Source organism: Ruditapes philippinarum, unplaced genomic scaffold (genome assembly GCF_026571515.1).
Source record: "Ruditapes philippinarum isolate M1 unplaced genomic scaffold, ASM2657151v2 ctg3_1_1_1_1, whole genome shotgun sequence".
NCBI lineage: Eukaryota > Metazoa > Mollusca > Bivalvia > Venerida > Veneridae > Ruditapes > Ruditapes philippinarum.
The window spans coordinates 284,565-312,551 of NW_026858508.1; the positions used below are offsets into that span (position 1 = coordinate 284,565).

Here is a 27,987-nt window from a genome sequence, read left to right on the forward strand (position 1 = left end):
TGCCTAATTTTTTGAATTACCCCCCTTTGTTAATTTTACACTTTGAAATTTGTCCGGGACATAACTCTAAAAGTATAAGAGGCATCAACATGAAACTTTGTAGGTAGATAGATCTCATTCAGTAGAAGTGCAGTGCACAAGAACCGTAACTCTGCCTTGCCTAATTTTTGAATTATTCCCCTTTGTTTATTTTTACACTTTGAACTTTGTCCGGGACATAACTCTAAAAGTATAAGAGGTATCAACATGAAACTTTGTAGGTAGATAGATCTCATTGAGTAGAAGTGCAGCGCACAAGAACCGTAACTCTGCCTTGCCTAATTTTTGAATTATCCCCCTTTGTTTATTTTACTCTTTGAACTTTGTCCGGGACATAACTCTAAAAGTATAAGAGGTATCAACATGAAACTTTGTAGGTAGATAGATCTCATTGAGTAGAAGTGCAGTGCACAAGAACCGTAACTCTGCCTTGCCTAATTTTTGAATTACCCCCCTTTGTTAATTTTACACTTTGAAATTTGTCCGGGACATAACTCTAAAAGTATAAGAGGCATCAACATGAAACTTTGTAGGTAGATAGATCTCATTCAGTAGAAGTGCAGTGCACAAGAACCGTAACTCTGCCTTGCCTAATTTTTGAATTATCCCCCTTTGTTTATTTTACACTTTGAACTTTGTCCGGGACATAACTCTAAAAGTATAAGAGGTATCAACATGAAACTTTGTAGGTAGATAGATCTCATTCAGTAGAAGTGCAGTGCACAAGAACCGTAACTCTGCCTTGCCTAATTTTTTGAATTATCCCCCTTTGTTTATTTTACACTTTGAAATTTGTCAGGGACATAACTCTAAAAGTATAAGAGGTATCAACATGAAACTTTGTAGGTAGATAGATCTCATTGAGTAGGTGTGCAGTGCACAAGAACCGTAACTCTGCCTTGTCTAATTTTTGAATTATTCCCCTTTGTTTATTTTACACTTTGAACTTTGTCCGGGACATAACTCTAAAAGTATAAGAGGTATCAACATGAAACTTTGTAGGTAGATAGATCTCATTCAGTAGGTGTGCAGTGAACAAGAACCGTAACTCTGCCTTGCCTAATTTTTTGAATTATCCCCCTTTGTTTATTTTTACACTTTGAACTTTGTCCGGGACATATTTCTTAATGTATAAGAGATATCAACATGAAACTTTGTAGGTAGATAGATCTCATTGAGTAAGTTTGCAGTGCACAAGAACTGTAACACTGTTTTGCCTACTTTTGGAGTTATTGCCCTTTGTTCATTTTGGCACTTTGAACTTTGTCTGGGACATTACTCTAAAATTATAAGAGATATCAATATGAAACTTTGTAGATAGATAGGTCTCATTGGGTGGAAGTGCAGTGCTTAAGAATCATTACTCTGCCTTGCCTTATTTTGAAGTAATTGCCCTTTGTTTATTTTTACTTTTTGACTTTTGTCCTGCACATTACTTTAAAACTATTAGAGATATCAACATGAAACTTTGTAGGTAGCTAGATATAATTGGATAGAACTGCAACGCTTGAAGAACCTAAACAAAGCCTGGTCTAATTTTGGAGTTATTGCCCTTTGTTCATTTTTTTTATACTTTCCTGTGTCCAGAACCTTCTCGGGGAGCATCACCCGGTTCAACCGGTTCTTGTTTTATTTGTGAACAATTTGTTGCCTGCAAGCAAGCCAGCTTTTTTTTATTTATTTGTGTGGCTGTGTTTAATAACCTCTTGTAAATATATCAGGAGATGGTTGTACACCTTTCATGGTGCTTTACCACCAAGAGGTTTTTTACTGCTTTGTTTATAAAGGGAGCTTAGTGAAGGAATAATGCGAAAGTCAACATTTACAGAGAGTTAAGCACCAAACATTGAGATCGTTTTAACAGCTTGTCTAGGGTTGTTGGAATATTGTTGAAAGATGTTTTGAGCACAGGTGGATTATCCATCTATCTTTTCTGACAAATCATTGCTTGGTTTTATCAGAGATTGCTTTGTTGCTAGACATATAAGATGCTCTTTATTTAACCTAAACATGAATTACAATGAAAAATTTCTTCTATGATGGATTCCATCCTATAGTCAAGATAAAATTTCTGGAATAAACAAATATATAGATAGATAATTATGTAGAAACTGTAAATCACTTTGATTTTTGCAAACAGTTTATTCAGTCGGGATGTGAACCAGGTGCTGCTAGAACAGCTTTTAGATTAGCATGTTTACAAAACGCATTATCATCAGGAATTGAAATGTCTCTGATCATGAAGGGAAACTTTAAATATTTTACATTTTAAGATAATGTCATGGTATCTCGGATACAATATTTTACAAAACATTATTTTAAAATGCTTATCATGGTTTTATATTCAGTTATTGTCAGTATAAGTTTACTAGTCTTAAATATTTTCCCTGATTATTTTTTATTCCCATAATTATTGTTATTATAAGTAACATGTTTATATTATCATCAACAATAGTATCATAATAATATCAAGAATCATCATCAAAAATCATAACATAATTATCATGAAAATTTTTGGGTTTATTTGGTAATCATCAAAAGTAATTTCATGCTGATACCCATATATTTATTTTCTTTACATTGTATATACATTATCAAGTAAACAAAAAGAGTGTCATGATAAATAATTGTGTGCCTGGAATGATCATCATCATTGTCATTATTACTTTTTACTTTTATGTCTCCATTCTTAAAAGAATTATCACCGAAGCATCAATATATCAGTTTTTGTGTCGCCTTGAAAAGCGGTGTCGGCATCGTTGTTGGCGTCCCTTAAAGCTTGTCCGGAGCATAACTCAGTCACTATAAGTCTGATTGACTGCAAAAATGTCATGCATGCTTCTTTCAATAACCCGAAGTGCAGTGCACAAGAATTAGTACTCTGCACTTCTTAATTTTTGAGTTATTGCCCTTTGTTAATTTTCATACTTTAATTTTGTCCATGCCAGTTCTCTTCAACTATAAAAGCTATGGACTTGAAACTTCATAGGATGATAAATCTCATTAAGAAGAAGTGCAGTGCACAAGAACCGGTACTCTGCACTTCCTAATTTTTGAGTTATTGCCCTTTGTTAATTTTCATACTTTATTTTTGTGCGGGCCATTTCTCCTATTGTATAAAAGCCATGGACTTGAAACTTCATAGGATGATAGATCTCATTAAGAAAAAGTGCAGTGCACAAGAACCGGTACTCTGCATTTCTTATTTTTGGAGTTATTGCCCTTTGTTAATTTTAATACTTTATTTTTGTCCAGGTCATTTCTCCTGAAGTATAAAAGCTATGGACATGAAACTTCATAGGATGATAGATCTCATTAAGAAAAAGTGCATTGTACTAGAACCAGTACTCTGCATTTCTTATTTTTGAGTTATTACTCTTTATTAATTTTCATGCTTTATTTTTGTCCAGGCCATTTCTCATAAATTATAAAAGCTATGGACTTGAAACTTCATAGGATGATATATCTTATTGATAAGAAGTGCCGTGCAAAGAAACTGCTGCTCTGCACTTCTTATTTTTTGAGTTATTGCCCTTTGGTAATTTACTTGTTCTGGCCATTTCACCTAAACTATATTGTTCACAAGGCGACACATCCGACTTGCGGAGTTCTAGTTGTTTTTGTCATAATCATCATCATAAACATTATCATCATCATTGTGAGAATCATTATCATCATATCATTATCATCATATAATTACCATCATATCATTACCATCATCATTATTATCATTATCATCATATCATTATTATCATTATCATATCAGTGTCATCATTATCATCATATTGTTGCCATCATATCATTATCATCATATCTTCATCATATCATTATGATCATTTTCATCATATCATCATTATCAAATATCTGATTAAGGTCTCTTTGTTAATTTATAATGTTTGTTTCAATCAAAATAGTTTCTGTCTTAATCTGTTAAAAGGCCAACTGATATAATTCTGTGGTTTAATGTTCTAATGATTGTCAATAATGGTCCTATAACCTGCAAAGAAAGCTAGGTAAGTGGAATTCCATTTGTTAAGGTTTTGTCACTCCTCTCATCATAAACTAAATGCCAAGCAAAAAAAAATTGAGACAAAAATTACAAACATAATTAAATGGAGAACACAATACAGAATAGATATATAGAGCTGTCACTTTAATTGATTTATGATTTTTAGGATTTATATGGAGAGGCATTAAAACTGCACATGCTGGTTGGTATACTTTAAGGTAGATGAAAACAGGAATTGATGGATAAAATCACTAAAACCATGCACTATTGTTGCACAATTTTGATTATGCATATTTAAACTCTGGGTGCAATGTGGAAATAGTTGACTGCAATGATAGCCCAGGTAGCATTTATTTTCAATACTTTCAAATGACACTGCACTAACATTTGAATCAATTTCTTTTTCAAAAAGCGCAACATGGAATTACCAAAATTAGACATATACTTATATGCATGAACAGAGATTCCACTTTTTTTTCAAACATTAACATCTGCAGAAGCCCTCAGATGTCTTTAATCCTTTGCCCTGTGGGCTTGGGCTTTAAATGCAACTTTGTGCATTCTGCAGATGTTTTTGCAAAAAATAAGGTGCATTAATCCCCTTATGTTCTTAATGATAAAGTGAATATGACCCAATATAAAAACTGTAAAACTAGACTGGCCCATTGTAACTACCTCATGCCATTTTTGGCCCATTGTAACTATCTCATGCCATTTTAAAAAAAAAATCAAAAATATTTCAAGTGTAAGTTACTTGTTTCTATTATTATTTCTCTTTAATTTAACATCACAAGAGGGAAAGCCCTCTAATGTATTTCTATGCATGAAGCTTCTGAATTATTCCATTATTTATTTATTTTCTCAAGATTCTTATCGTGAATGTGCATTTACAAAATAGATGTAAGATGATAATTTGACTGTATATCATACAAAAATGTGTAACAAAATACCAGAGATGTCAAGTATCGAAAAACATTTTTGAATTATTTTGAAGAACAGAATTTTCAAATTTTAAATGAAGGAAATGGCAATTCATGTATTTAGCAGTAATTAAAAGACTAGAATTGTATTAATTAACACTGGCAAAAATTTATATGAAAAGGACAATAAGTCTCAGTATATTTATTTATTTCAAGTTTTAAACTGTTAGATTATTTAACGAAACAATATTTTGTTATTTTCAGTAGGATATCAATGGCACATGTATCAATGGACAGTGATGATTTGTTGATTGAACAATTACTTTAACATGATAAATAAATGCCTCAGTTTAATGTAATATATATATATACACAGAAAAATCACACACAAAATCGGCATGTCGCAGCTGGGACTCGAACCAGGGGTCTCTGCATTGTATTATATACACGATTTCATTTAGAAAATAAACCAGTTTCAAACATAAATGATGAAATTTATGCAATAACTTATTGATACATATCTTAAGATGATCTGACTACACATTAAAACAATCTCTTATGCTCTAGATGTTTCAACAGTCAATTTCTCATCTTGGATCTATACTTGGTGAGAGGAGGGAAAAAACAGCATTCATAACAATAAAAGACCAGCACATTTCTTTTTATTAGGTTTACACGTGTGTCGAAAAAGTATGAATCACATTTTGCTAATTGTTTCGTTACATTTTCCCTAGTTAATTTATTATTTGCGTGATAATTTTTTTGCTACATGTAAGATTATGTTAACAGTAATTTGAAGTATACAGAGATAAATAATTGCCTAGATGTATTATACTTAGCGCACATCAAATTGTAACAAGCATGACAGATTTTCGCACTGTTTTTGTTAAGAATCATTTAATATATGTTGATGCAGTTGACACCTTGACAATATTTCTAATGTTATTCTTCTCTCGTTTTTATTGCAAAATAACATAAGACAAACATTTATAAGTTTAATGAGAAGTTAAGGTTTGATGTCTTTTTGTCCAATTTCAAGATTATGATATTTTTGTGTGCACATGATTATATTGGCATGTAAATACTCTCAATACTTTGACACATACAGATATATTTATTATGATGTTTGTTGACATGATAAAAAATTATTTTTTTAGATCTATTGGCAATGGCTCATAATTTTATGTCCATGCTTGTTCACCATACTTATATTTCTATAAGTCTTTGTATTTCTAATTCTTCTAAAGGTAACAACTGGAACACCATATTTCACAATCTTTTTTTTCTAATATCTGTTTTATTTAAACTTGTAATGCCTCCCTAATGCCTCCATAATTATAAGGGTGTTTCAGTTAGGCCTCTCTAGTTTGTTTTCCATTATTTAAAGCATAAAATATATTTCTTTTAGGCCTCCATACTTTGTGTTCCATTTATTTCAAGTTATGTATAAGATATGTTCCAGTTATGTCTTCATACTTTGTTTTGCAGTTATTTCAGTGCATGAGATGTTTTAGTTAGGCCTCCATACTTTGTGTTCCATTCATTTCAAGTATGAGATATGTTCCTGTTAGGCCTCCATACTTTACTTTCTGTTGATATTAACCAGTTAAGCAAAGATTCTTGCAATTCTGCTTGTCATTTATGATCTTACACTGAAAGAACAATAAAAGCAAGTATGAGTTATGTGGATAAGGTGCATACTTTATGGTGCACAAATTGTATGATAATTATACGTTAAACATGCTACACAAATTCCCTGTTTCTGATGAGGAAGGGAAAAATGTTGCTGTTTTATGCATGTTGAGATGTTTTGATGTACTTAAGTTACACAAATTTACTGAATTTTTTTTTCAACAATTATTTAAAAAGATGCAAGTTCTGTAACAGGCTAAGGAAATTATTTTATTAGAATTTCAGTACATGATAACCAACTGAAGTATACAATGATTTTTGTTCAATTTTTAACTATAATTACTCTGCATATTTAAAAAATTGTGTTAGTCTTTAACTTATTAATTAATTTGAAAACAATTCAGATAAAAAAGTTGTATTGTTCTAAATGTTTTTACATATTTACTTAAATTAATGTGTCATATGGATTTGTAAGTTACTGCTTAATAAGTTGAATCTTCATTCTTAATAAATTGAAATTTTATTTGACAATTTTTATTTTTTCAACAAGGTTTCAGCCAATCATCCAGCTGTTTGTATTTCTTTATTGTTTCCATTTAAGATTTTACTACATCTTTAATTTCCTTTCAAGTAATAAATTCATGGTCACCAGTAGAAGCCCAATGAATTATAATTCTTAGATTGGTGAATCATAGTTATTGCACTTAAATAGATCAGCTAATGTTTATAATGCCGGAACTTGAGCTATAAAACCTTTAATTTCCACAAATAGACAATCAAGCCTGCACATCCAGTCTTACTTGGGTTGTACTCTGTTACCTACTCATTTTTAGTAGTTTGATAATGTTAGTACCTTAAACTATGGCTGATGGACACTGGTCATTTATACAAATTTGACAGGATAAAGGTTTAGTTTTGGTACTTTAAATGTAAGACTCGTCAGATAGATCTTAATAGTTGTTCATCAAGGTCTGGTAACTCCTTTTTCATCAAGGTTTGTTAGCTTGTTGTTGTTTTTTGTAGCATTTTGTACATTGCATTTGCAATGGCTCTGCATTCGAATATTTATTTCCATGTTAAGTAGTGACTATTCAGGTAATTATTTCAAAGATTTATATCCCTTTTGTTAAGTTTAAATGCAAGTTTTGTGCGCAAAAACAACCTTGCCATCAGTAATATCATGTTTCTCCATATTGCTTGTAAAATGATTTCATGTCAAGTCACTTTATGTTGATTGTAAACTATCTCTTCTCAAAGATGACAAAATAATAGAGGAAAAAAGATGATTTAGTAGTCTGTGTTGCAGAATAAATGAAAGCTTTTTAATTTGTATTATTTGGTATATGATATAATGTTGCAAACTTATCAAGGTTTACACATTATTTATATTCGTTAAGAGATGAAAGTGTAGAAAATAATTATTTCTATAAGTAAAAATGTCTAGTCATGTACAAGTGTACCATTATTAATTTACCTTATTTTAATTTCAATATTTAGCAAGTATCATGTCAATGCAATCTTTTTAGCATTATTTTAGTATGTATTTATGTTGCCCAATACTATAATTAGAATTATCTTTACCTTTATAAATTTGTGTAATAAACTTTAGAACATTTCCTCATTATTTGAATTATAGGATATGATAATGATGATGTTGCATTGTGTATCAGTATAGAGTCTGGTCAAAGTTGCATTGAAAAAAATTGCAGGCTGTTCTTTCTTCGTACTGGTGCCATATTGTTAAGACTTGTTTAAATCTTTTGTAGCTTTCAACAGCTTATTCATATCTAAATTATCATTATATGTTCAAAATATATGTTCTTTGTACAAACATATAGATTTCAAGAGTGAAAAAAGGTTTCCAGTTTGTAACCATTTGTCTTTCATAACCATTAGTCCTTTTTTCGGACTGGAAATATAATTATTTATTATGTATTTTGATTTGTCAAATTTGTAATATGGTTGAGGTATAACTTTTTAAAAAGGACATTTTTATATTTCAGAGATCATTGTGTGTGACAAGAGGTTTTGCAAGTTACATACACATCAGGTGAGTGAAAGTTTCGGCAGTTCATACCAACATATCTTTTGTTTTATGTTCGACAAAGTAAATACTTGATTACTGTAGTCTAAAATAAATCTTTGCTGACCAAACTCAGCACCGAAACATATTTCTGATTTTTGCATAAATCTCAATGTTGCATTTTGAGATTTGTTGCCAAAACTGTTTGATTTACTCAGCTGCTGATGCTGCTTTAAACTTGACCATGGCTTGCCTCTGTATCAAGAATTATTTTTTTACGGACAGCCTTAAAATCATAGATACTTGCTACATTTATTTATGTATTTAAATGTGCAGAATTTCAAAGATATAGATTTCAAGAATGAATTAAGATTTTCAGTTTGTAATTATTTATATTTCATGGTTGTCTCAGGTTTGAGTCCTGCCAAAGTCAGCTTTTACGGAAGGCCAGGCGTTCTTCGGAGCCCCATTTATGTCTCTGATAATGTAAGGACCTTTCGTCTTTTTTACTAAGAGCTTGCCATGGCATTTCTATGATTAGAACCAAAAAACTCAAAAATCTTTATGAGGTATGATAACTGTAGAGTTAATGTAAAGGAACATGACTATAAATCTGAGTAATTAATTACTACAGGAAGGCATTAACTTTAAATATGATTTTCCAGACTGTTTATTTCCAGAATTATGAAGGAGTTTTGAAGCACTTCAGGAGTGCAAGATTACTTAGAAAAGGAGGGAAGAACGTAATTCCTAATTGATGCAAAGCTAATAGGTTGTTTTATTGTATAGGGATTTTATATACGTATGATTTAAGTAAAGCTATTTGAGCCAGACTCAAGTGATCAAATGTTCAGATTATTAGACTTAAGATCTTTAATAATGAAATTATATACAGGTTTTGATTTATTGATTTCATTTCTTTCTAAAAAAAAAAAATAAGAACAAAAAATAAACAAAACAAAAAAAACTTAGAAATCGCAATGACAAAAGAACTTGACAGCCTGTTAAAAACTTTATAATAGACTCTTTCTTCTAAAAAATCTTTGGCGGAAAAAAATTCTTTGGAAAACTAGCATATGTCTTTTTATTGCATGATCGTGTTCATGTAATTAATGTCAAATATATTGTAACATAATATGTAAGAAATATACAATCTTGAATATGGGTATCAATGTAGCTTCTACATTGTTTGTTGTTTCCTATTATTTTAGTTAATAAACTCGGCCAACTTTTAAACAGCATAAAAAATATAAGGGCACAGGAGAGCTATATAGCTGTCTACAGAAATAAAACGAAAAAAAAAAAACAACCTATCTCTACTGGAAGTCTATGATATTTCTCCCCCCATTCTGTGACAGTATGTTGATAAGTGTGTGCATTTCCACAGAGCTTATTGAAGGGTATAATTACAAACAAAAATGAAAGGAGGCAAAAGTCTTTATCGTTTTTCCAAGCGGTTTTGACACATGGTACATATGCTCTCAATGATTATAACAACTTCATACTCGGATGGTAGTTAATGAATGGTGTGCTGATATTCTCAGGGATTTCAGCAAGTAAGTTTTATTTCATTCTCACCATATGATATGATTTTTGTGTGTAAAGAGCACTAGGGATTTCTATTATCATTGATTGATACAATTTGTAAAAGATATGATGCGATACAGACTCTTGTTTGCAGACAACTCGAGACAAGAAAAGCTCACCTCGGAAAACTGATGGTTTTTGAGAATAAAGCTTATTTGGAATTATATGTATTTATGTGTTTCCCCAAGATAAGGGTCGTAGACAAATTAAGAAAAATAGATTAAGATTGTCTTTGATGTTAGGAGGATAAAGATGTTATATGGTGTTAGAGGGGAGGAGTAGTGAGGGCTGTAGAAATGATTGTTTTTATCTGCAGAATTTGTTTAGTGGATTAAATCAATTTGTTATATTACAATGTTTGATGGCAGAGAGAAATTATTTATACAACATACTTAATGTGTTTGACATGTTGACTGATAGTTTTAGCACTTTTGTTTGAAGAAAAGGTATTTTAAGGATGCAAACAATACTTTGCTCTGCTGCATCACTAATGTATGATTGTGCAAAACTGAAAAAAAAATTCAAGATTGATGATGGGATTGTGGGGTTGTTAAGTGCACTCATTTACTGGGTATTAAATCTGGGTAATCATCAATTAATTGTTTTAGGTTAAAATATTGTAAAGGACAAAGGTTAAGCATAATCCCTGACTACTTTGTAGCATGCAATCATTGATTTAAATACATAACTGTGATGATATTTGTTTGACTCAAAAGGTTATCGTCTTCCATTTTATTGCGAAAATTGCATCATTAAATAGGAGAAATATTGAAATTAGAGTTGCTTTGACTTGATGATGTGACAATTATTACAAAATCTATATTACAGACTCAATCAGTAACTAGACAATAGAACTAACTATGATGTAGCAACTTTGATTTTCAAAATTAATTATTGTTTTATAGGCAAATGGACATAAAGAATCTGACTTTGTGATTTGATACAAGTAATTAGGTCTTTCAATTTACCCACACAAATACGTCAGTCAACACTTAAAGCAATATACGCCTTCAGATCCATGCTAATGTTTATTAAAGGTTCAAACAGTGTCCAGAAAAATTATTGTGGAAAAAGGTAATTTAATTCAGTTGAAACTGTTATGAAAGTGTACTTTACATAGCATACCAGTATTCCAGTACTACCCAAGTTTATTCAGCTTGTACCCCTGGACATTGGGCTATTACAATCTATCTATTAGTTTTATTTATAGCTGCCCACATTATGTCACCACAATATCAAATAATATACCATCTTCGGTACCCATTTACACCCAAGTGAAGCGAAGCAATGTATATTAAATTGTTTGCTCAAGGAAAGGTCCAAATGATAAGGCTCAAACCTGTGACCTCACTATACCAAAGCTCTAGTGTTCAGATAAAACATAATGCCCAATGCTGTTACTAGCCCAGAAATTGTCAAAAATAGGTAAATACAACATGTGGAAAGGATAAAGGTAACATTGGGATAGAAAAAGGTTAGGGTAACATTGTGGGGATAAAAAAAGGTAATATTGTGGGAATGAAATATACAAAATAAATATATTTAAAATAGATATTTGAATTCAGAAGCCATCTGTCAGTGAAGACCAACTTACCATGGAAAGTTTCATCCTTCATAACAGTTGAAAGTCACTATAACATGATGGTTATGGTTTTTACTTATTTACCCAGAGGAGGAGTGGGTTTGAGCCCCAGTGTTAGTTAGTTTTATCTTCAGAGTTAGTGGGTTTGAGCCCCAGAGTTACTGGGTTTGATCTCCACAGTTAGTGGGTTTGATCCCCAGAGTTAGTTGGTTTGATCCCCACAATTAGTGGGTTTGATTCCCAGAGTTAGTTGGTTTGAGCCCCAGAGTTAGTGGGTTTGAGCCCCAGAGTTAGTGGGTTTGAGCACCAGTTATTTGGTTTGAGCCCCGGAATTAAAGTCACTAAGTGGGTTTGAGCCCCAGAGTTAGTAGGTTTGAGCCCCAGAGTTAGTGGGTTTGAGCCCCAGTTATTTGGTTTGAGCCCCGGAATTAGTCACTAAGTGGGTTTGAGCCTCAGAGTTTGTTGGATTGAGCTCTATCTACATAACAACCGAGTTTCCTTATTTTATTTTAATTAGTTTAGGAAGAACACTCCAAAGTGATTTGTACAAGATTAAAAAAAAACCTACTTAACAATCTTTCTGAAATAAATATATATTTATAATCAGACAAAATTTCAAAATGTGTTTTATCATTAAAAGACTCCTGTATTGTTTTTCCTGTATTAAACTTACAGATTTTCTGTGTAACGTCAATCAATATGTGTAATTCTCATCTCATCATTAATACAATGTATGTTAGATTATCCATTTAGAGAGATTTTTTTTCCTTTTTATAAACACAGCTTCCAGTGCCAGCAGACACATCTAAAAAAATGGCTTTTATATTTCCAAGCATTCCACAGACAACAAAATTAGGCCATTCTAAACTCATTAATTGGTGCATAGAATATGTCAGATATTTTTTGCCGTATTATTCTGTTTTGCTGGCCTATTGAATAAGAATGCTTGAAGCAATAAAGTTTAATTCTTTTAAGGCTGATAAATTAAAATGTGATAATTGCAATTGGATTTCTCCGAGAATTTAAATGATGAGTGGTTAAAGAGATTGCATGCACTGATTTTGACACAGCCTACATTCACAACTTTCTTGAAATTTTGAAATTATTACAAAATGTCATATGTGTTGTTTTCTTGTAAATTTCACAAATAATTCCTCAAAATTGTTATTATACCTGAAAAGACATATACCTAGAATGCTTTAAAGACTTGAACATGTGCTTTGAATGGCACTGTTGGTGTTGTAATAATTCAAATATCTCTTTCAGTAATAGCTAGTCTCTGGATTATTTAATATGATAAATTAATATGCAGTGTTGTTAAACATATTAATAAGTATATGCTATGTGTATACATTTGTTAAAATTAGAAAATCATTATTTTTCTTTTAAATAATAGGGTATTTTCCTCTCTCTTTTAAGTCAACATTCTGAAGACTTGTGTAAATATAATTTGCAGTTAGTCAGGAAAATAAAAGGATACTAGCCTTAAGGGTAACTGCAGCAGATATTTCAATATTTCTGGAAAAAAAAATGAAGCAATTTGCAAAAGAACAGAACATTATGTTTAATGTAGTTAAAAGTTTCTCAAATTAGAGCAAAGTGCTTTCACTTTTTAAGCATTTCAATTTTCGTTTGATGTTGGATTTTATACATTTTATTACTTTTTTTTTAGGTTTTGAATTTCGCTTGGTATCAGAAGGTTCAGGATATATGCAGTAAATCTTTATGCAGGTTCCCTGCAGTATGTTGCATACTGGAACCAGTCAGACACATTTTGCAAAATTTATACAAAATAAGAAAAATCAAATTTTAACACTAATTAGATTTTTTTTTGTAGATCCTGTTCAGTTTCTGTTTTATAAAAAAGGTTATAAAGTGTAATGCATTTGAGGTCTTATAGTCTCCTTTAATGTAAAAAGGAGAATTGCCAGATGTTAAAAAATGTCTTGTTATGTAAAACAAGCTAATATTATGAAGCTTCTTTTATTTGCACATTTACTTGGAAATATGCTGATATTGAAAATGAATTGAATTTTACAAGAGGGAGTGCTGATATGAAATGTAGAATTATATAAATTAGTAAAATTCATTATTTTCTTTCTTAATTGTAAAAACTGATTGTTTAAACTTTTCACTGTTACTGTCCTTAAAGTGCTTAAATTTTTCTTAATTAAATGATTTTAGTATAATAGTCTAAGAATTAAAAATATAAAAAAACAAACTCCATATGAGCCTGTTAGTCATCATGATGATGATGATCATCATCATTATCATCATCATCATCATCATCACCACCACCACCATCATCATCATTGTCAGTCGATTTGAGAAACATAAACAAACCAGAGTAAATTATTTAATCATTTAGTTTTAACATAACTGTATATTTTTAATCAGTAGCTATCTGACACCATCTTTGGCAACATTTATTTATTTCAAATCAAAAGACAACAAGTTGGGCAGTTTTAAACCTTTGAAGCTTCATGTTTGTTAACTTATAAATTTTCCTATATATTTTACTATATAAAAGGAGCAGTTCCTGTTCAATTTGACAAGATTTGCTTATCCTTTCAAAAGTACATGCCAATATAGTACAGGTGGGTATTTTATTATAAAATAAATTCAACAGCAAACAATTATGTCCATTGGGCAAAAGGAAGTGCATAATTATGTGTTCATGTCAATTTTTTCCAAATAATTCTAGAAGAATCTGAAATTAACCATTGCAAGCAAATATCATTTACAAAAATATTAGATAAAGATTAATCTGTGTTCAATTTATTCTTTCCAATTAGAGAGCTGGTGGTTCTAACGAGTTGTTTGAAACATACCATACTGTGATATTCCCTTTACAATAATTTTTTATTTGCATCAACCATAAAGAAAAAAAAATTAAAAAAATCATATCACAGGCATTTGATGCTGATCTCAATATTGCATTTTTTGGGTGTGACTTTTTAAATGCTACTTCAGTTGAAACAGTATAATGTTTAAGTTAATATCTTGTGTCAACAAGTTTTATATAAAAAAAATGATAATATTACCACAATCCTGTTTATTACCACAAGCTGTATATTACCAAAATCCCGTTCCTTTATCCATTTTAAATTGTGCAAAGAGGAAACATTAAAATTTCAATATAAAATACATTAAATACAAGTTTCATAATGTTTTATTATTTCATTTTTTACATACATATGAATTCACCTTTATGATGTTTTCTTATGCAAATTAGTTATAAATTATTTTATACTTTATCACTATAGTTAAATAATTTCCAACTTGGATAAAGATTTGATATACATTTTTTTACCTTCTGTATAATTATTATCTGGATCTTAAATAAAAAGGTTGTGTCCAATATTTCCAATCCAATCATCTGTAAAATAGGGGCATTTTTGGATAATCAAGGTGAACCAGTCAATCAAGGTGAACCAGTCAATCAATGTTAACCAGTCAATCAAGGTGAACAAGTCAATCAAGGTGAACCAGTCAATCAAGGTAAACCAGTCAATCAAGGTGAACCAGTCAATCAAGGTGAACCAGTCAATCAAGGTGAACCAGCCTCATCAGAAGAGTAGCTCAACAGGTGTAATCCAGGAGTCACTGCTTCAATTCTTAGCTTCATAATTATATCATTTCCAATTTTAATCCAAGGTTTGCTGGTTCGTTCATTTCCTCAGTAGCAAGACAATTTGATTTGTAATCCAGAGGTGTGGGTAAAATCTTTTGACAAATTGAAAATTTTCTGTGACAATAATTGATCTTGAACATTGACAGTAAAGGTCATTTGTCCCACTGCATGCATATTAAGAAATCATGTTTGATTAGTAGTTTGTAACTTGCTAAGAAGTTGTTAATTACACTTGACAAAGTGTTGAATAATTTTAATAGTTCAAATTTAGCATTTAATCTGGAAGTGTGTTGCTTTAAGGTTTTTAAAGTGATAATTTAAGATTATCATAAACTTAAGCAGTCTTTCAAATATGAAGGGGAAAAAACGGAATAATCATAGGTGAAACTATATATATTTAATTAACATACCTAGATCTTTATTTTCTCAACATAGGAGTTTATTTATACAATCTAAGTTTATTTAGAATTAAGTCATTAAAGCATTTATAGTGATTACTTTTCCAAGGGGCAGATATATATCAATGTAAGTTGCTGTTAGAAACAGTAAAATGCTGCCTAATGCATAAAGAATCTTGAGACATTAATCTATTGATTCTCCAACAAATTACACCAACAGTGCATGTTGTTTTTACCTTCAAGGAATAATTGAGGTGTTGCGATTGCTAATTAAATGAAACATATTTATTTGGATTAAAATATTTCCAAATGAGTTGTTCTTTGCACAGCAATTGAGTTTAACTGTCACAGTATAATCCAGTTTTCGATTAAAGACAGAATTGTTGAGAGATTTTTGTGCATTAATTGAATTTTAAAGTTTCGAGAAAATGAGCTTTTAATATTGCTCCACTGTGAAACATACAGAGTTCTATTGATGAAAATTAGAAAAAATATTTGTTTTGTTGGATCTAGCTCCGGGTGATATGACGGTAATGAAAACAGAATTTAGATATGACCGGAAGATATTGCACTATAGTAATTCCATATTAGGTTTAATTGTAGCATCTATCTATGTATTGTAATAAAAGCTTTTTTTTACGTTTCTTGGAAAATGAAACACTTTGTAGCTATTGATAAAGATGGTCTATTCCTTACAGCTGATCGTCTCTTTACAACCAAACACATGAAAGAAAACTAGTTCTCAGTAGAAATAATTTTCATGGTTATATAACTAAATTCGTACCTGGATATTCATATATATTTTTATATAAATGATGTTTCCCTTAAGTAGAATAACATCATGGATTATCTATAACAACACCTACACATCACCTATATCTGTTGAATTAACTCACGTGGCCTTTAAACCACATGAATCATGCCTCCAAATTTGGATGCCAATTTCAGTGATGGACTTTTTCTTCTTAATTTGAAATATTTAATGTCATATTAATTATTGTTTCTAATATAATGCACTCATCATTAGGCCCTGATGATTATGAAATGCCTTCAATAATCAGTGTTCTCTAAGTACTTTAAGTTATATCATCTAATTTCATACTGATTCCATACTGATTTCAATTGCCTAGAAATAAAAGCAATTACTCTACTGTTAATTAATGTAAAATATTAGTCATAACAATTACTGAATCCTTGATTTAATTAAGTCTTGAGTTATAACCAGGACTGTAAGGTAATATGTTCAGCACTATGTAAATGGCAATTGCTCTAGAATAGTGTTCATGTTTTTGATGGAAGTCACACCAGCACTGTAATGGTCATATGGCAAATTTTTCTGTTAACTTTTGGAGAAAGACCATAGTTGCCCTTCTGTGTATTATTTCAGACATGAGCGGTACCTGAGAAGAACCACCAATGTTCTAAAATAGAATAATCTCAATAGTAGAAATGTTGAAATGAAGATATTGGGTGCTTGAAGTACAATGCTATAACTTAATTTACTGTTCTTAAGTTCTGAAGTTATATTCCTAGCAAAATTAAGAGTAAAACATTGAATATTATTGGTTACTAGGTAATAAACTTGACAGCATTAATTGTGCACAATGTATGGAAGTACTGAAAATTATTAACAGTATCTCAGCACTTAGTGTAAAATAGAATATAAATTAACCCTAAATTACTATGCTTATTAATATCTAATATTGACATGTCCATCTTTCAACCTGGACAAAACCATTCATCATTTTTTATGGAAAATTTCACAATATCTACTCAGTGAATGGGAAACAGTGCAGACCATGATCAAACCGCTGGTGGCATGGGTTGCTGCAAGCAGGCTTAATGTTAATTTGCCCCTAAATTTGTGTGAAATGAGGATAAAAGTACTAGAAAAAATATACTCAAGTTGATCACATTGTTAATGAAAATTTATGAAGCAGTGGTACCTCAATGTCCATAAAGATTGTTTGTCATCAAAATAATGGCATCATTCACCTTTTAAGATACTGAAGAAAAAAATGTCATTTTATCCTTTTGACAACTTAATTGAAAACTTATAATTCTGATACATGTATTTGTTTGTGTTAATGTATTATGAATATGATATTTGATTGCTTATATGTAGTACAGAATATATCTTATAGAGAACTTTTAAACATATTAAATGCACTTTTATTAGCATGACATGCGACAATTGAACTATAAAAGATATTTGTATACACATTTAAAATGAAAATAATTCAGATTTTATTGGGTATGATATACAATGGGTGATATATTAAAAAAAAAGTGATATACTATGGGAGATATACATTTAGTAACATTGCAGTGAGTCAGAGTGATACATTGAGTGATATATTCAGTACATCAGTGAGTGATTTTAAGTGAGAGATATATATTTTAGTAACATTACCATGATTACTGTTCGTTTGAGTGATATTCACTGAGTTATATATTCAGTGAGTGATATATTCAGTGAGTGATTTAAAGTGAGAGATATACATTTTAGTAACATTACTAATAGTTTGAGTGATATACATTGAGTTATATATTCAGTGAGTGATATACTGTGGGAGATATAAATTTTACTAACATTACACAGTGAGTCAGAGTTATATACATTGAGTGATAAATTCAGTGAGTGATAAACAGTGGGAGATATACATTTAGTAACATTACATTGAGTCAGAGTGATATACATGAAGTGATATATTCAGTGGGTGATATATTGTGAGAGATATACATTTAAGTAACATTACTGTTAGTTTGAGTGATATACAGTGAGTGGTATATTCAGTGAGTGATTTACAGTGGGAAATATGCATTTTAGTATTATTTAGTGATATAAGTAAGTGATGTGCAGTATGTGAGATACCGCAAGTGATATACCAAAATGCTGTTTTCACTGAGTGATATATAGAAAAGTGATATAAATTTTCTCCCAGATATAACACCCAATTTATATAAAATTATAATGACATTCAATAAAGCTTGCACAGACCCTAGAATTCAATTTTAAATAGCCATTTCAATGTCTAAATAGTATATAATGTCTTATGAAAGAAATACCATTTCTGCAGAGTTAATCACTTTGGAAGTAGTGTTAGTTTTCTTTAGCATTTCTAACAATTTGTATAGGCATCTATCAGCGTAGTTATTCTGTGATTATCGTGTAGTTAATCAAGAGGTTCAAACGCTTGAAAGGTATTTGGCATGTGCAGTTGACACTTATGTTGCCATGTTTATTGACTGTCAGAGAGTTGTGTCAGAAAACATGGTAAATGTTGCCTTTACATCTTCATTACCAGTATATGTCAGTCAGTTTTACAGTCTACCAATACTGTTATAGCATAGTCACTTAATTGAGTTGGTATTTTTATATTAATGTGAGTTTTTCTTCATGATAATGTTAGATTTTTTGTACAAGAGCTTTGTTTAGGTTAAAAGTGCCCCCCATTTTCTTAGGATGTTTATTGTGGAATAGATTGTTATTTATTTATCATTTTTATGGCTTTATTTTATAAACAATTTAGCTATTGTTTAGGAAATTGAGAAAAATGTCTGAAGAAATGGTGTTTATAAACTATATGAAGTAATTGTTTCAAAACTTTCCAAAGTGGCAGCCTTTTAATATTCAACATGATAATTACAGTTAACAAGGTGGTATGGTTATACTTGTATACTTGTTATTGTAGTTTAATATCTCATACTTGTAATTGTAGTTCTAAAGATTATAAGTTATTCGGTTGTAATTGTAGTTCACTTCAAGATACGTAATACTTATATAGTTGTAGCTGACACATCAATTTACTGTTATACTTATATAGTTGTAGTCACAATGATGTACAATTATATTGATATAGTTGTAGTTCACATGAAACTACTGTTATATAGTTGTAGTCACAATGATGTACATTTATATTGATATAGTTGTAGTTCACATGGAACTACTGTTATATAGTTGTAGTCACAATGATGTACATTTATATTGATATAGTTGTAGTTCACATGGAACTACTGTTATATAGTTGTAGTCACAATGATGTACATTTATATCGATATAGTTGTAGTTCACATGAAACTACTGTTATATAGTTGTAGTCACAATGATGTACATTAATATCGATTTAGTTGTAGTTCACATCAATTTACTGTTATACTTATATAGTTGTAGTCACAATGATGTACATTTATATTGATGTAGTTGTAGTTCACATCAAGCTACTGTTATGCTTATATAGTTGTAGTCATAACGATGTACATTAATATTATGATGAAGTTGTAGTTCACATCAAGATACTGTTTTACTTATAAAGTTGTAGTCACAATGATGTACATTATTTTATTGATGTAGTTGTAGTTCACATCAAGGTACTGTTATACTTATATAGTTGTAGTTTACATTAAGATACTGTTATATAGTTGTAGTTTACATTTTGATAGTTGTAGTCATAATGATGCACAGCTATGTTGATACAACTACAATTTATCTTTGCTGTCTTAAATTACCAAAAAGAGGTCAAAATATGCAAAAATAGCCCTTACTTCTTTCCTATTACAGTAGAAACATAATTATAGACATTGAAAAATCAGTCATAAAATGCACATAACATGTAAATCATACTTAAATCTTGATTATTTTTACATTTCCTAGAATGTTAGTACATTTTTCTCAAGTTTGAGTTTATTAAAATATTTTGGCTCATCTAGAGGCATGCAGCTTTAAAGTGATGGTTTGACTGTATCTCATTACAAGTTGAGAAGAGTAACAAATGTATCTTTTAATGAAATTTTAAATAAGGTTCTTGTTATAACAAGTTAATATATTTATGATGTATGTAAATCACAAATAGGCTTATTTGTCTTGCTGTAGTTTGCATATTTTTTATCTGTGAAATAAAACTGCAAGTGATTTATTCACTTCAATTCACTTCAAAATTATTGAGAGAAAAATCTGAAGAGCAGTTTGAAAAAGCAATATTATATGAAAATTTACTGTTATTTAATAGTTAAGAGAATGATTTTCAACCTGATAGGAGATTAGATTCCTTGTATTTCATACTGAAAAAATCAAGTGCCTTTGTAAGGACATTTTAGCAGCTCTTAAAATGTCTGAGCTCAGGTATTTATCTTTGTGGAGTACTATCATATTTTATACGAATGTTGCTAAATACTTGATAAGATTTGCATCAATTATTTAACAGATTTTGCATTCAAACATTTTTATATGCCCTCTTTAAACAATTGCTTGAGACTAACTTTAATTTAAGTACCATTATTTACATATACAATTTCAATTGGTATGAAATATGCATATTTATATCAATAGAATATTAAGATTTTAAATATACACATATCTTTAAAATATTGCACAGTTTTTATTTGCTGATATATAAACTATTGTCAAATTAGGCCCCTGCCCTTTCAAAGAAAAATGGGGGATATCTGTCTATATTTCCATGCAACAGTCACACTTTTTGTCTGGCCTATAACTCAGGCATTCATCAAGGGATTTTTAAAAAAAGTTGACACAAATGTTCACCATAATAAGATGACATGTTATGTACAACACCCTGACATATTATGTACAACACCCAGACCCTTAGGTCACACTTAGAGGTCAAAGCTATTTAACACTGTTATTGGGCCTGTAATGTGCCCAGTCCATAACTTTCTATTCATGAAAGGATTTTGAAGAAGTTTGCACAAATATTCACCATACTAAGGCAATGTGGCATGCCAAACACCAAGACCCCTTACACCAAGGTCAAGGTCACACTAACTAATTTTCAGTGATAAAACAAAACGCTCAATTGTTTTTCTATTTACAAGCAAACAGGAGTTACTTTTTTATGTTTCTATAATTTAAATTTATTGTTGCATGTGCAATTCTAGCAAGATTTGTGCACTGGAAGTCAAGATCTCTACCTCAAACATTTGAAATGGTCACTGTGGCAGGGAACATTGGTAACTCTGTTCATTTAATTACAGAACCATTGATTTTGATAAAGTAACTAATTAATGATATTAAAATATTTGCCTATGCATGAGGAGAATTGAATTTTAATTTGTATGTTACATTTGTATATATAATGTATCTTTTTATATACAATGCATAGATCATTCATTATAGAGTGTTATAACAAAAGTAGCTATTAACACAGCAACCAGTATAAATTATTATTTTATAAATGATACATCTGTATAGATATGGTTTTAACTTAAATAAAATATACAGAGAGTTTTTTTTATTGCAAAAGCACCATTTACTCCCACTTGATGTAGAAAATAAGAAGAAAAAAAAAGAATGATTGATTCATTATGAATTCTATATGATGTGATTTTTCTGTAGAGACCATTTCACATCATAAAATGACACCTTCTATTTATTGATTAACACCGCTACCTTTATTTAAATACCTGATAAATTAAATGAAGCCTTACCACGTAAAGCTATTTAAACAAAGCCTGCCTACTTTAAAGATTTGTTGGTCTAAAAGCATTAGTTGTATATGTATGGGCCTCAGATTTTTGAAGTCCTGTGCATGAAATATGTTTTTGTGGCAGCGTGACAGAGTGGTTAACGCGTCAGATTAGTAATCTAAGGAATGCTGACCGTGTGGGTTCAAACCTTGTCAGGGGCAAGCCGTTGTTTCCTTGAGCAAGAAACTTTACATACATTGCTTAGTACTGGTTGGTTCAAGGAACGGATTCGAGAGTGTTTCAATAAGCTTACAGCTTCCAAAACAATCAAACTAAAATGAATTTATATAAACTAAATATGTTTTTTTTAACAAAGATTTGCTTTATAAGAAAATGCTACCACTTTTACATAATGCAAAACAGTACTGGTATAACATCAGTGCCTTTACCAGGCCTTTATTTATCCTAGAGCAGTTTTCTTGGTAGGTCGGAGAGAATGCTCAACAAATTTTTTTTTATTTCTCAATCTTTGATGCAGATTTGGGGTAATTACAATTAAAAATTCATAATATCAATGGTTGTTTTTGTTTTTACTTTTCTCATACTAGCTGGCCAACAAGATGCAGGGTACAAACCTCACTGTGCCTCTGTTTAGCTACGCTGCTGAACAGTACAGTCTTTTAGCCATTTACAGACTTTTCAATGATTTCTATAATTGATAATTGTATGGAACTGTCTGCTTTTGGTTCGAGAGGTCCCAGGTTTGAGTCCTATTAAGAAATTTACTTTAAATTGCTTCATCCTTACCCAGATGAATGTATTCTTATAAAAAAACAGTTTAATGTCATGGTGACAAAATGTTGGCTGCCATTATTACAGTGAAATATTTCCTGAGGACTGTAAAACCCCAATGGTGAGAGGTTAAGCTGTAATTTTTAATGGCATATATGATAAATAGTGCTATTTAAAAAAAAAAGTAAAAAAAGAAAAAGGAAATCTGATAGAATAGGCCTTATTTTCATAGTTTTTTTCTTCAAAAAGCAAGCAAACAAACATTATCTTAAAGCTGGAGGAGACATAATCCATATGTCAATAAGTTTGTATAAATGGCAGCTAAGCTGATTCAAATGGCTGCTTTGCAACATTTACTACATGTAATCCTTCACAATTATAGAGAGGTTTTAAAGCTGCTTGCCCACATTTATTGATGTAAATTTACTTATTTCATGTCAATGTGTTTTTAATAGAAATATAACTAATCAGATCATAATTAGATATGAAGTTATTAATTTTTGATTCTAAACCTTGCCATGCTTAATATCTTAAATTGACATGTCTATCTTTCAATCTGGACAAAACCATTTATCACTTTCAGGAAATTTTTTTCAAAATAAGCACTGACTAAATAGAAACAGTGCAGACCATGATCAGAATGTACCAGTTGAGCTTGGTAAATTTGCATGGGTAACTAAGATTCAGTTGTCTCAATCAGGAATTCAAAGAAGGTGTTAGTCATTTTAATTTTGCCTTTAATTAAAGGTGATGTTCTTTATGCAAATTTAAATGAAGGCACAATCTTTTCAATTTTTATCAGACAAGTTGATTACTTTTTCAGAACGTTATGTTTGCAATAGCTTAATTATTTCAGTAGATCATTGACCTCAACTATTTTCATTTTGGCATAATAACTTTCCTCCATATTTATTTGTTTATTGTTTACAGAAGTTTCCTAAATTTGAAACTTTATTTAGAGTGCATTTTCAGTAAAACAATTAAGGACAACCCTGGCATGTACTTACAAGTAAGGATGTTTCAAAATGACCAAACCAGTATTTTTTTCTTTATTATTTATTATTTTTAATTAAAATAAAATTAATTGTAAAAAATTTTAAATTCCAACTGGAACCCAATAATAATTAAGCTTGACCTATTAATGTATAAACTGAGAGTAAATTTTTATTTCAACTGAAAGATAGTGTGAGGATTTACAGGTATGTTGACAAAGTGAAATATTTGCATTGCTATGGAATAGAGTTATTGCCATTGATAGAAGTAATCTTTGTCAGATCTTTATGATTCCCTCATCACCCAATCTCCTTAACAAACTATTATACATGTATCATCATTTTCACTCGAAATTGTCATGTTTTTAGACAGCTTCCTACAGAAAGTAATAACAATGATTTATAGATTTGCTTTAGTAAGTTAGTGAGATGAGACATGTTTTCTGAAAGTAGGGCAATGTTTTTTATTTGTTTTTATTGTTTTCAGTATCACCATCTTGTTTTAACAGTAACTAATAACAGGTTTGTGTATTTGATTTTTTTTTATTGTTGGTTTATACAGAATTTATTTTAGTTCAATTGTGTAGGAAGCTATAAGCTTATAAACACACTTTCGAATCCGTTCCTGGAACCAACCAGTACTGAGCAATGAGTGTAAAGTTTCTTGCTCAAGGAAACAACAGCTGGCCCATGACAGGGTTTGAACCCATGTGGCTAGCGATCATTAGATTACTAGTCAGATGGGTTAGCCACTCGGCCATGCCGTCACACAATTTTTTAATGTTAATATTTATTCTCACTGGCTGTAAGTAAACATATTATACCTATGTGAACAGTGCAGACCAAGATTAGCCAGCAAATCCATGGCGTCTGTTCATGGTCTGCACTCTTAGCTATTCAGTCAGTACATATTTTGTAATTCTACCTAAAGATAATACAAAGTTTTGTCTAGATTGAAATGTGGGCAAAGGCCATTCAAGATTTTAAGTGTGGTAATGGTTAATATTATTAAAAAAATAGGAAGAAAGATTTTAAAATCACTACAATACTAAGCATAATATCATGTTGAATATTTAAGATAATCAACACTTAGACTTGGTAAGTTGTGGACATGATGACTTAAAATCATTGCTAAGATAAATATATTCTTCCTCCTCATCTGTGTAATCATCATCTTTTTCTTCTGTCTCATCAGTATCATTAACATCATCATCATCACCTTGGTCATCATTGTTTATGTTTTCATTATCGCCATCAAATTTTGTCATCATAGTGAAGGTCTTTATCATGATCATCATCATCGGATTTGTTATCATCTTCATCAGTATTGACGTCATCATTGTTTTCATCATCATATTCCTCATAAACATCATCACTATCATTACTTTCATGATAGTTATTATCATCATCATCACCATCATATTTGTTAACAACTTCATCATTATCTTTATTATTTCTTTTATCCTCTGTCTTATCAGCATCATAATTATCATTACAATCACTAACATCACAAAAGTTATTAACATCATGATAATCAACAGTTTCACCTTAATCAATTTCTTTGTTTTTGATAACATCATTTTCATCATTATAATCATCAGGATTGATATTTCTGTTGTCTTTATCATTATTCTCATAATGTACATCATCATCATACCAATCACACTGTGATTGTTAAGCTAAATGAGTCTCATATTAACCTCCTGTTTCTTTTTAAGATAATCATATAAACAGGTTTAACTGTATTGGCCTTTAAACTATTTTCCTGTCAAGAATGTTGTGTCTTGTTAAGAAGCTATTTACATAATTCCTGATTTTTCCAGACATTATGATATCTGTTTGTGTATATATTGGTTATAAAGTGGCCACACATCAGGGGAAACAATAATCTAAGACTGATGCCTTATCACAGTATATATATAAACATATCAAATAATAAATGCCATGAAATCTATTGTTTTATGAAACAAAATACAAATTGTCTTGTTCTGTTTATAGAAGATTTGTTTTTGTTTCTTTGTTATGATAATTTTGATGAAAGTTATTTTATCAATTTAGATATGGTTACTTTATTTCTATAGAGCACAACTTGTTTTACTAGTGGTATCATTATACAGATGAAATGCTAATGCCAGAAAGGAACACTGAAATGTTGTAGTTGTAAGGAAGTTGTTGCTGTGAAGGGGATGAATAGAATTTTAATAAAGATACAACCTTATTAGCCTATGAATACAATACAACAGTAAGAACATGTCATAGAATGCAATATTATAATATAAACAGGCAATACAACAATATTTAAACTGGCCGTAGAATGCAATATGACTATTTAACAGCTGTGAGAGTGCAATACAGCATATATTGACAGCCCTTGGAATGCAATATGACAACATTAACAGACCTTATTATGCAATATTTATAACCATATAAATATAAACCTGGAATGCAATATGACAATATTTACAGGCTTAAAAAAGCAATACCAAAATTTAACAGGCCTTGTGGAGTGCAATACAATAAGATAAACAAGGAATACAAAATGACACTATTAACAGATGTTAGATTATGCAATACAAAAAATCTTCTTCTTTTTTTTCAACTCATAATGCCATATCTATATTTTTTGGTTGGTTTCACATGTATAAGGTACCTGTCCTGGTGTGTCTATTATAAATAGTATTATTATATGAAAACATATCTCTCATCACAAACCAGAGCTTCCATCAAAACTTGTTAATATGAGAATGTTGTTGTTATTTTTGTCTGAGATCAATCTTATATGAGACATATGGATATTGCTATTATATATACACAATAAACTTGGATAAAATCCAGGCAAAAAACTCTGATTTTATGATAATTCTCAGCACTCGTGAAGGTTTAAAGAAGAAAATAATGCTTTTATCTGATGTGAATTATGAAATAAACCATTTATTTGCACATACCGGTTGATATTTTGTGACATATAAAGATCTGCTGTTCAATTTAGATCATATTTTTCTCGGCATTATTTCAAGGGTTATTATGCAGCATAATTTGTCTGTAAATGATGAACTCTCATTATTTGAAATTAGTGTAATATTAGTCTTTCATCAGTTCTGTGATTTAGTGGTGTATGATTTTAATCTTTTAGTGTCCCAATAAATAGCTGAAAACATTTAATCTGATAGAAGTCTGTCCGCTTAGCTCAATAGGGAAAGCATCAAATTTGTAATCCATGGGTCCCTGGTTTGATCCTTGGGCAAGGCAAAATTTTTCTTGACATAGTTATGATCTCGGACATATTGTCTTATGGTCATCATCTATCAATGCTGATCATGTGGAATTAGTTGTTTGTAACTTTTGTAGAAATTGGTAATTACTCAGTGGTACCCACTTAGGTGGATCAACCACCATGATATGATCAAATATGTATTAAAGTCAGAAAAAAACAACAAATCTTTGAACTGTGAAACAAACATGTTAAACTGATTGATTTTTTACAATTTTTAGCTCGACTATTCGCAGAATAATCGAGCTAATGCAGTCACCCATTTGTCGGCGTCGGCGTCCCTGTGGTTAAGTTTTTGTATGTAAGCTGGTATCTCCATAACTACTGAAGGGAATGGATTGAAACTTCACACACTTGTTCTCTGTGATTATCTAAGATGATTGGCACAAGTCCCATAACTCTGATTTGCTTTTTTACATAATTATGCCCCTTTTTCGACTTAGAAATTCTTGGTTAAGTTTTTGCGTGTAAGCTAGTATCTCCATAACTACTGAAGGGAATGGATTGAAACTTCACACACTTGTTCTCTGTGATTATCTAAGATGATTGGCACAAGTCCCATAACTCTTATTTGCTTTTTTACATAATTATGCCCCTTTTTCGACTTAGAAATTCTTGGTTAAGTTTTTGCGTGTAAGCTGGTATCTCCATAACTACTGAAGGGAATGGATTGAAACTTCAAACA

General features: G+C 30.5%; 1 protein-coding gene across 6 annotated transcripts in view; it reads left to right on the top strand.

The window, feature by feature from the left end:
• Positions 1 to 27,987, top strand: part of LOC132753428 (zinc finger MIZ domain-containing protein 1-like) — a 250,516-nt gene that overhangs the window by 59,753 nt on the left and 162,776 nt on the right. For 4 of the 6 annotated variants that reach the window (XM_060743895.1, XM_060743896.1, XM_060743897.1 and 1 more), the window contains one exon: positions 8,604 to 8,650. The gene's annotated coding sequence lies outside the window, so the exon portion shown is untranslated. Of the gene's footprint in view, positions 1 to 8,603; positions 8,651 to 9,035; positions 9,110 to 10,044; positions 10,180 to 27,987 lie in introns of those variants that run through there. The other 2 variants (XM_060743898.1, XM_060743900.1) reach the window with 2 other exon arrangements.